Genomic DNA, 8,958 nt, shown 5'->3' on the forward strand with positions numbered 1-8,958 from the left:
TCTATGGTTCCAGATTTCTTTCCTAGTGTTTTTATCTCCAGCGTTGCCTCACTTTGTGTTTTCTTTATTGTGTCTACTTCCATTTTTAGGTCTAGTATGGTTTTGTTAATTTTCATCACCTGTTTGGATGTGTTTTCCTGTTTTTTCTTTAGGGACTTGTAACTCTTTAGCTGTGTTCACCTGTATTTCTTTAATTGAGTTATTAACGTCCTTCTTGATGTCCTCTACCATCATCATGAGATATGTTTTTAAATCCGGGTCTAGCTTTTCGGGTGTGTTGGGGTGCCCAGGACTGGGCAAGGTGGGAGTGCTGCGTTCTGATGATGGTGAGTGGTCTTGGTTTCTGTTAGTAAGATTCTTATGTTTTCCTTTTGCCATCTGGTAATCTCTGGAGTTAGTTGTTATAGTTGTCTCTGGTTCGAGATTGTTCCTCTCATGATTCTGTTAGCCTCTATCAGCAGACCTGGGATACTAGCTCTCTCCTCTTAGTTTCACTGGTCAGAGCACTCTCTGCAGGCAAGCTCTCCTCTTACAGGGAAGGTGCACATATATCTGGAGTTTGGACCTGCCTCCTGGCAGAAGATGAAGGCCGAAAACAGGGCCTGTCCCAGAATCTGTGTCGCTTTGGCCTGTCGCAGAAGCTGTTAGCTTCTGTAGTCCACACTCTCACCTGTGCAGACTAGTCTTGGAGGGATCTGGGAACCAAGATGGCTCCCCCAGGTGTTCTGGCAAAGCCCTCCTAGGCAGGGCGGACACCTCTCCTCTTGCAGGGAAGGTGCCCGGATGTCTGGAGCCTGAAATGGGGTCTTTCTTAGAAGCTGTCCTCTAGGGACCTTGGGGGTGTCCGCTGACTCTGCGCCCAGGTGACCTGGTGCTGGCACCGACCTGAAGGGTGTTGTGACCCTGGTCAGGCCGGTTTTCCTGCTTCCCTAATGCTGTCTCAGGTCCCGCCCCATTGGATTAGAACAGAAGTTGTGTTTCACTCACAGGTGGTCCTAAGGTCTTGTGGAGAGTCCTCTAGGGGACTTTGGGGGTGTCCACTGACTTCATGCCCAAGGTGACCTGGTCAAGGAAACATATTATTAATTGTCTCTTTTCAAGATCAGCCAAGAATAACTCACAAGTAGAACCTGTGAAATGCTACTGTTTGATTTTTTTTTTCAGGAAGAAATCTTCTGTACCAGCAAGAACAGTTATATAGAATGAGCTTTTCTGTTTTTGATATTTCTAAGAGAAGCACACCTGCTCTTGTCAAAGACAAGGTTGTGTATGATGGTAGCTTTTCAAAATTAGCAAAGATCCAGGTATGATGACTTGTGTTTCTTCCTAGATACCCAGGGTTAAGGAAGATCCTGTAAGCCAGGAGTTCAAAGCTAGCCTGTAAAACATTGTGAAACCCTATGCAAAAATATAACAGAGCACAAAATCATTATAAAATGTAACTATCAAAAACTGTAGCAAAAATAAGATGAATCTGGTTTTTGTATACATGCACACACAGTTTTTGTTCTTGTTTGTGTTTGAAACTGAGTCTCCTTATGTTTCTTAGGCAGACCTGGAAGTCACTATGTAGCCCCAGACTGGCCTTGAGCTTGTGACTACCTTTTTGGTCCTGGCTTCTTTGCATTAAAGATTTTTTTTGTCATCATACACATCTGTATAACTCCTCAGATAATTCCTCCAGCTCCCTTATGTTGTTATGCAATACTTTTCTATGATCTTCAATTCATTTGAGTATTTTCTTCATGGGAAATGAAAATTTGGTGGAGCAGTCAGGCACAAATTTTAAGTAAGTCACCTGACAGAAATGAGTTCACGGTGGAGATAAAGAGCAAGTATGGAAACTGAGAATGGAAAGATTGGAGGGAATTACTCAATTGGGTGATGAAAAAAGAATTGATTGAAAGAGAATACCCATTGTCTAAGATTCCCTGTACAATTGCCCCCAAATAAAAACAAAACCCTCAAATACTTGACAGAATTGGTTAAAGAAAACATGTTAGTCAGTCGATGAGGATGGGATTCGAACCCATGCGTGCAGAGCACAATGGATTAGCAGTCCATCGCCTTAACCACTCGGCCACCTCATCCTGTGAAGAAATTGTTCTTTGTAATTTCTCCTCCTATGAAGGATTCCCAGAGACCTTTAGCATTAATATTTTAATAGCCTCCCTCTAGCTGAATCTCCAAAACTGTCTGAGTCAGATATCATAAAAGATTTCACAACCATAACAAAAAGAGAAGTGAGTTTGCTTGGCACATATTTGATGGGATGAACCGGTGCTTGGCACACAGGACCGGGCAGGCAAGGCAGCCTTGCCAACTTGGCTTGACTCAGTCCTGAATATGTCTTAGGACCAGGGACAACAAAGAACCTTCATGGACCTGTTCCTCTACAGCTGCAGTTTGCATTAAGGGAAGCACTGTCTCTGTTTTTCATAAGAACATCTTCTAATTGCTGCTTTCTGGGTTTCCATCAACTTGGCTCTTTGATTCCTTTGCTTTTATGTCTCTTCTACCCTTAATATCTGCATCCCTTATATTCTCTATTTAGCATTGATCTATGGTGGATCAGTGTGCAGTTGATATGAAAAGACGTGGTGAACTACCAAGCTGGCTTGGCTTTGGTGAAGGTAGAGAAAGATGATGTTGCATATGACGTAAGGCTTGTCTGACTGGGAACTTCTGCTGTTAACTAAAGAATCCCACATAAATTTGACAGAGACCATTCTCTTGTCAGCTGCAGGGTAGAGAATATATTTGTCTTCATCATCTTGGTCATCAGGTACTTCAACATCCAACTAAGCAAGAACATAAAACAAGGCATTAAAGAAAACAAAAAGGAAGCCCCTCCAAATTGTTGAATTACTTAAGCAATCTAAAGTTTATCCAAAATCTAAGCATGAGAGTTAAAGTGAAAATATATTTTCAATTAGTTAAGCCTTCTCAGTTAATAAGGAAAGCTTTCTAAAGTTTAAAAATATTCAAGCTGGGTGTGCTGGCTCATACTATAATCCCAATACATGGATAGCTGATGCAGGAGGATTGCCATGAGTGTGAGGCCAACCTGAACTATGTGTGAAATCTTGTCTAAAAAAAAGGCATAATCATGATAAATATTAAATGTGTTAATATCAGCAAAAGTGCTTAGAAAAATTATATAACACATAGTTAGCATTGTGTGGGTCATTTGGTATTAGAGCTGTTACTTTTATCATCTAAACAAACAGAACAAATATAGAATACTTATCAATTGCAGTTACATCCACTAAGAAAAGAAAACCTAGTAGAGCATACCTCTGCAAACACTCCACATTTATTCATGAGAAGAACAAGTGGTGAGTTAAAGCATTTGAAGCTACTTGCTTAATTTACATGAAAGGCTATTTAAAAAGTTACTATGTCTTCTCTGGGTGGTGGGAGGAAGCTTTGGGCATGTTGGGCCAGAGCTTTTCCACTTCACTGTATCCCCAGACCTAAAAAGGCAACTGTATCACCTGCCTTTCTCTAATCTCACTTTAGATTTCTGAACCACTGCCCATGAGAACTTAGATAGACCTTACAAGGTTAATAGAGAATTGCACAGCATGTATTAAAATTAAAAGCTTTAGGAACCAAGGATGTGGCTTAGTGGCAGAATACTTGTCTCACATGAATGAGGGTCTGGATTCAAATCCCATTACTGAAAAAAGAAAAGTACTAAATTTGTGTCTTTCTTTAATTTAAGACCATCCCTGGGTCCAGAGTTATGACTTTTAAAGACTGGTCATTTGAAAACTATCCCAGTAGCCGGGCGTGGTGGCGCACGCCTTTAATCCCAGCACTCGGGAGGCAGAGGCAGGTGGATTTCTGAGTTCGAGGCCAGCCTGGTCTACAGAGTGAGTTCCAGGACAGCCAGGGCTATACAGAGAAACCCTGTCTCGAAAAACCAAAAAAAAAAAAAAAAAAAAAAAAAAAAAAAAAAAAAAAAACCCCAAAAAAGAAAACTATCCCAGAGCAGGATGTGGTCATATCAGTCCTCTCATCCTTCTGGAGGCAGAGGTAGGATCTGGATCACACTAGGCCAGCCTAGCCAGGGGTACATAGTGAGACTCTTTCTCAAAAACAACAGCAAACAAACAAACAAAATTTCCTGCATAAATATGTCAGGTTTTGTGGTCTGACCAGGGAAAAATAAATAATAAAGAAGACAAGCAGATGAACAGATACATACACATATACTTCCTGAAAGTGGAATTTGAAGTAGATCATTATCATTACATTATATAATTTTCCAGAAGGAACTACAGAACTGAAATCAGACTCATGTGGTGGTAGAAACAGGGGACACTCTCATAAGCCAAGCCCAGCTCTACTAGGAGAGCAGGGGCAGAAGCCACCCTGTGTTTGGCTAAACCTAGAGTGTAAATCTCTCTAACCCTAGAGATACCAGTCTTGGTGATACCAAGGTGGGTGCAGGAGCAGGGTCCTTCCATCAGGCTCTCATAATTCCGCATCTGAAGCTTAAGGCCTGAGGAATAACACCTTCTAGCTTGGACGGTGCTGAGTTCCCTTCTACCCCACTGCACCCTTTTCAATTCACGGAATTCCAGAGCCACAACTCTGAGATGAAGGGTGTTTTTGTTTTTGTTATGTCTTGTTTTCTACTTGCCCAAGGTCACAGGAACTGGAGTTTTGGTTTGTTTGTTTTTTAACAAGCTCCGTCTTTGGCTGCTCAGTCATCATTCTTACTGAATCCCGAGTATCTGGTGAACACTGAAATATCAGGTATTAGAATTTGAAACATACCCTCTGCTTTCAAGGGGGACATAATCAAGTTAGAATGGTTTAAGGTTTGTTGAAATACTTAAGGGTCCGTGAAATCCCTTGAAATAGCTCATGCCTTTTCCCTAGCGCTAGAAAGGTAGAGGCAGAAAGACAAATTGGAATAGAACCTTCGGGACCCTAGTGCTGGATGGGGTGGTTTTCTCAGGGTGTCGCCTGGGGCTTGAATTCTCAGACAGCAGGAAGTGTGTGGAAGCTGTCCCCATGTGTGTCCCCTGGTCTCATTCAGGTTCATGCCCCTACAAGTCAGTTACCAGAGGCAGTCTTTCCAACATGAATGTTTCAAGCATGGAGGTAGATATACATCTGGTCTAATCTCATCAGGAAGCAAATGAACTACAGGGAATCTAGGCATGGGTGGCTGTGTGGTGCCATTCCCGGCTTCTCTAATGCATGCTACATCCAGGCTTTTCTCCAGTTACTAGCTTATTTGAGATCCCAGATAATCTTGGATTCTTCTCCAAGGTGAGGCCACAGAAGTTCATGTTAAATTGTTCTTGTCTGTTTTCCATAACTGGATTGAGATAAGTTGATGCAGATCCTATCTATATTCTCTCATCCAGAAATGTAAATTGGCTGGATACAGAACGAATCTACCAGGATCCTGGTTGTGCTTGATGGCTTCCTTGGAGCTGGTCAGCCTGGCCATTAGGCCTTCATGGTTGCCAAACTTTGTGCTCCAAGTGGAAGGAATTGCTTTTCTAGATTAATGAACCAACACTCATTTTATTTTGGCTATGTTTATTTTTAATCTGCAGCTCACTTATTCTGTACACAAAATTATGAACATTTTAAAGTCTCCTTTAACATCACTATTGGTAGAATAAAAACCCACTCATATTCCCAAAGAAAAGGGATACTTTCCAGATTTGTTCATTTATCCTTGTTGAGAATCCATAGTATCAACTATGAGATTTTACTGTTTATAGGGCAGGCTGTTGTCCACCCTCCCCTTCCCTTTCTCACTACTGTAGTCCTAAATGATGTATCCCAGGCTGGTCTAAAATTTGTGTTCCTCCTGCCTCCAGCCTATGGGGTACTCACCCCTAAATATGTATTGAGGTCGTTGTTGGCATTGGGTTACAATGCTACTTTCAAAAGTAAAGTATGTGTTAACATAAAATCAATTTTAAATTTGATTAAACTATCAATGGAAAGATATAAACTGCCCAAGAATGAATCCAACAGCAATTGAAGACTATGCTGGATAGTTTTATGCCAATTTGACACAACTATAGTTATTTAAGAGAAGGTGTATTGGCTGGTTTGTGTGTGTTAGGTTGATGCAAGTTAGAGTCATCAGAGGGAAAGGAGCCTCAGTTGAGAAGAGGCCTCCATGAGATCCAGATGAAAGGATCTATCTATCTATCTATCTATCTATCTATCTATCTATCCACACTCACACACATATATGTATATATATAATTAGTATGTATATATAATGTATATATAGTATATGTATATAGTATATATATTAGTGTATATGTATATATACATATATATACATGTGATAGTGTATATATGTATAGATACATATGTATACTATATATGCATACTAATTACATATATACATATACACTAATTGAAAAATATACATATATTATGTATATACATATACACTGAGAAAATATATACTCTACATGTATATGTAGACATTATATATGTGAATGTAAAAGAATAATATTGGTGTGCTAGGGTAAATTAAAATTAAGAATTATTTATCAAAAGGCATGGTTTAAAGAACAGAGGAATAATAGATTTGGAAATGTTACTTGAATTCCCATTTTGAAGGGTTCATAGCCAGAATATGTAAATAATTCATATATCAAGAATACAATTTTTTCAAAAGAGTGCCAAGTGTACAATATATAAGAACTAGCTTATTCTTTGTCCACTAGATGTTATCTCATCTTGTGAAGTTACCAGCTACATGTCCATTGGTAGGAAGTAGCCTGACTAAGGATTGTCCTGCCTTTAGAAAGGTGTAGACCTTAGCAAGACACATAGGAAGGCAAGTGTTCTAAGATGGACTGATTTTCCCACTAGTGGTACATTGAGGTACAATATAAAATGAATTCCTTCTTCTTTTAAAATTTGTATATGTTTGTTTGTCTATGTGTCTCTGTGTGCATGTGAGTGCAGGTGTTGTGGTGGCTAGAAGACGCTGAGTTCACCAGAGCTGGAGTAACAGGTAGTTATGATCATCTGATGTGGGTGTCAGGAACCAAACTCAGATCCTGTAAAGAGCAGTAGGCACTCTTAGCCAGCAAGCCACCTTTCTAATTCATATAAAATGCATTTCTTATTGCACACAGTTGAAAAGACAAACACTGACCTAGAGAACCTGTTAGTTAGCATTGCACAAGGAGATGTCTCATGATCTGGCATAGTTAGATTACTTCTTTCTATGCAGTCATTGAAAACCTCCTCTCCTCAGGAGGCCCCATGCTTTTCCATATGCTGTTGTTATTATAACTTCCTTCTATTTCTCTATGTCATGTGGCTTAAGAGCTGATTTTCCCTAGCACTGATCCTTTTCTTAAATCTCTCCAACTGTCTAAGGAGAGTTCTGGATTACAGCATGGTAGATATATGTGCAGGAAAATACCCATAACTTTTTAATTGAGCATGGTGGCATATACCTTTAATCCCAGCCCATGGGAGGCAGAGGCAAGCATATCTCTGTGAGTTCAGGAACAACCTTCTCTACGCAGTGAGTTTCAGGCCAGACGGTCCTACATAGTGAGACCCTGTCTTAACAACAAAATTACTCTGCAAAACTACTGCTTTTCTACTTCTGTTTTTTTTTTTTTTTTTAACCTGTGTTACCTTACAGGTAACACAGTATTCTATTTTTTTTTTTTTTTTTTTTTTTTGGTTTTTCGAGACAGGGTTTCTCTGTGTAGCCTTAGCTGTCCTGGAACTCAGAAATCCGCCTGCCTCTGCCTCCCGAGTGCTGGGATTAAAGGCGTGCGCCACCACGCCCGGCTCTACTTCTGTTTTTAAATGCTGCTTTTCCTGTTTCCAGATCGATTGTAAGCTCCTGAAAGCAGGAGTCTTCTTCCCAACTTGTTTTTATATCCCTAATATCTGACACAAGGCCCAGTGCACTCAAATTATTACTCATATCTTTGAGCTTACCATCTATACTCTGAACTAAATATTTCAGTAACAGAAATTTCTCTTTCTAGAATCTGTTCCTTCTAAGACTTCAGGACGCTCACCACCCAGTGCTTAGATTTTACAGTTAAGCTGGTTTGGATATGGTGTAATGTCACTTCACTGTTGACACCAGAGGGTAGTCTGTGCCCAAATGATTATCTGAAAACTCCTTTCTAAGAACATAACAAGTTAGCAAGGTCAAAAAAGGACAAATGACAATAAATGATAATAATACCATAGATAACAGGGTGCTGACCCATCTGGGAAAATTCATTCTTTTTCAGTGTCAAAGGCAGGAAGATGAAATAATTTATACTTTCGAACTTGCACAGATATATTTCTGGTGAGGAAAGATACAGCTGGTGCTTTGCTGAGGCTGTTCACTTCTCTCTCTAAGTATACACTTTATTTTCTGACATTTCCTCATGATGTGAGGTTCTCCTTTAAACTTCAGCTCCAGCTGGGTTTGTAGTGGTAAAACATTTGCCTAGCATACCTGAGACTAGATCCCTAGCCGAACAAAGAAAACCAAACCAAACCAAACCAAACCAAACCAAACCGTTCACCTCCACCACCAAAACTTGAGCTTCAGAGCCGTGGCCTCCTTGCCTCCAACTCCCTCATTTAAAGTTACTTGGGGAGTGGCAAGTGCTCTCCTGCAACAACAGCTTTACGATATGCTTTCTTACCACCTGGCTCAGGACTCCAGAGTCCAGCATGACTTCCTAAAGTGCTAACAGAATTCGGGTAAGCTGTGCACACTTTTCTACATAGAGTCCTCTTCTGAAAATGAACATTATTTTACTATGTCAAAGTAATCCTTCCCTTACCTGTTCAGAACGTGGACCAAAGAAACCTGCCATTACAAACAATTACTTTTTTTTCCCTTTTTTATTGGGTATTTATTTCATTTACATTTCCAATGCTAGCCGGGCGTGGTGGCGCACGCCTTTAATCCCAGCACTCGGGAGG

The 8,958-nt window shown here is 40.2% G+C and overlaps 1 non-coding gene across 1 annotated transcript; it reads right to left on the bottom strand.

The window, feature by feature from the left end:
• Positions 1–2,008: 2,008 nt before the first annotated feature.
• On the bottom strand, positions 2,009–2,090 carry Trnas-gcu. The gene has a single exon. It is a non-coding gene; the product is annotated as a tRNA-Ser (tRNA).
• Positions 2,091–8,958: the final 6,868 nt, after the last annotated feature.

The sequence above is a fragment of the Mus caroli genome, chromosome 13 (assembly GCF_900094665.2).
Source record: "Mus caroli chromosome 13, CAROLI_EIJ_v1.1, whole genome shotgun sequence".
In the NCBI taxonomy this organism is placed as follows: Eukaryota; Metazoa; Chordata; class Mammalia; order Rodentia; family Muridae; genus Mus; species Mus caroli.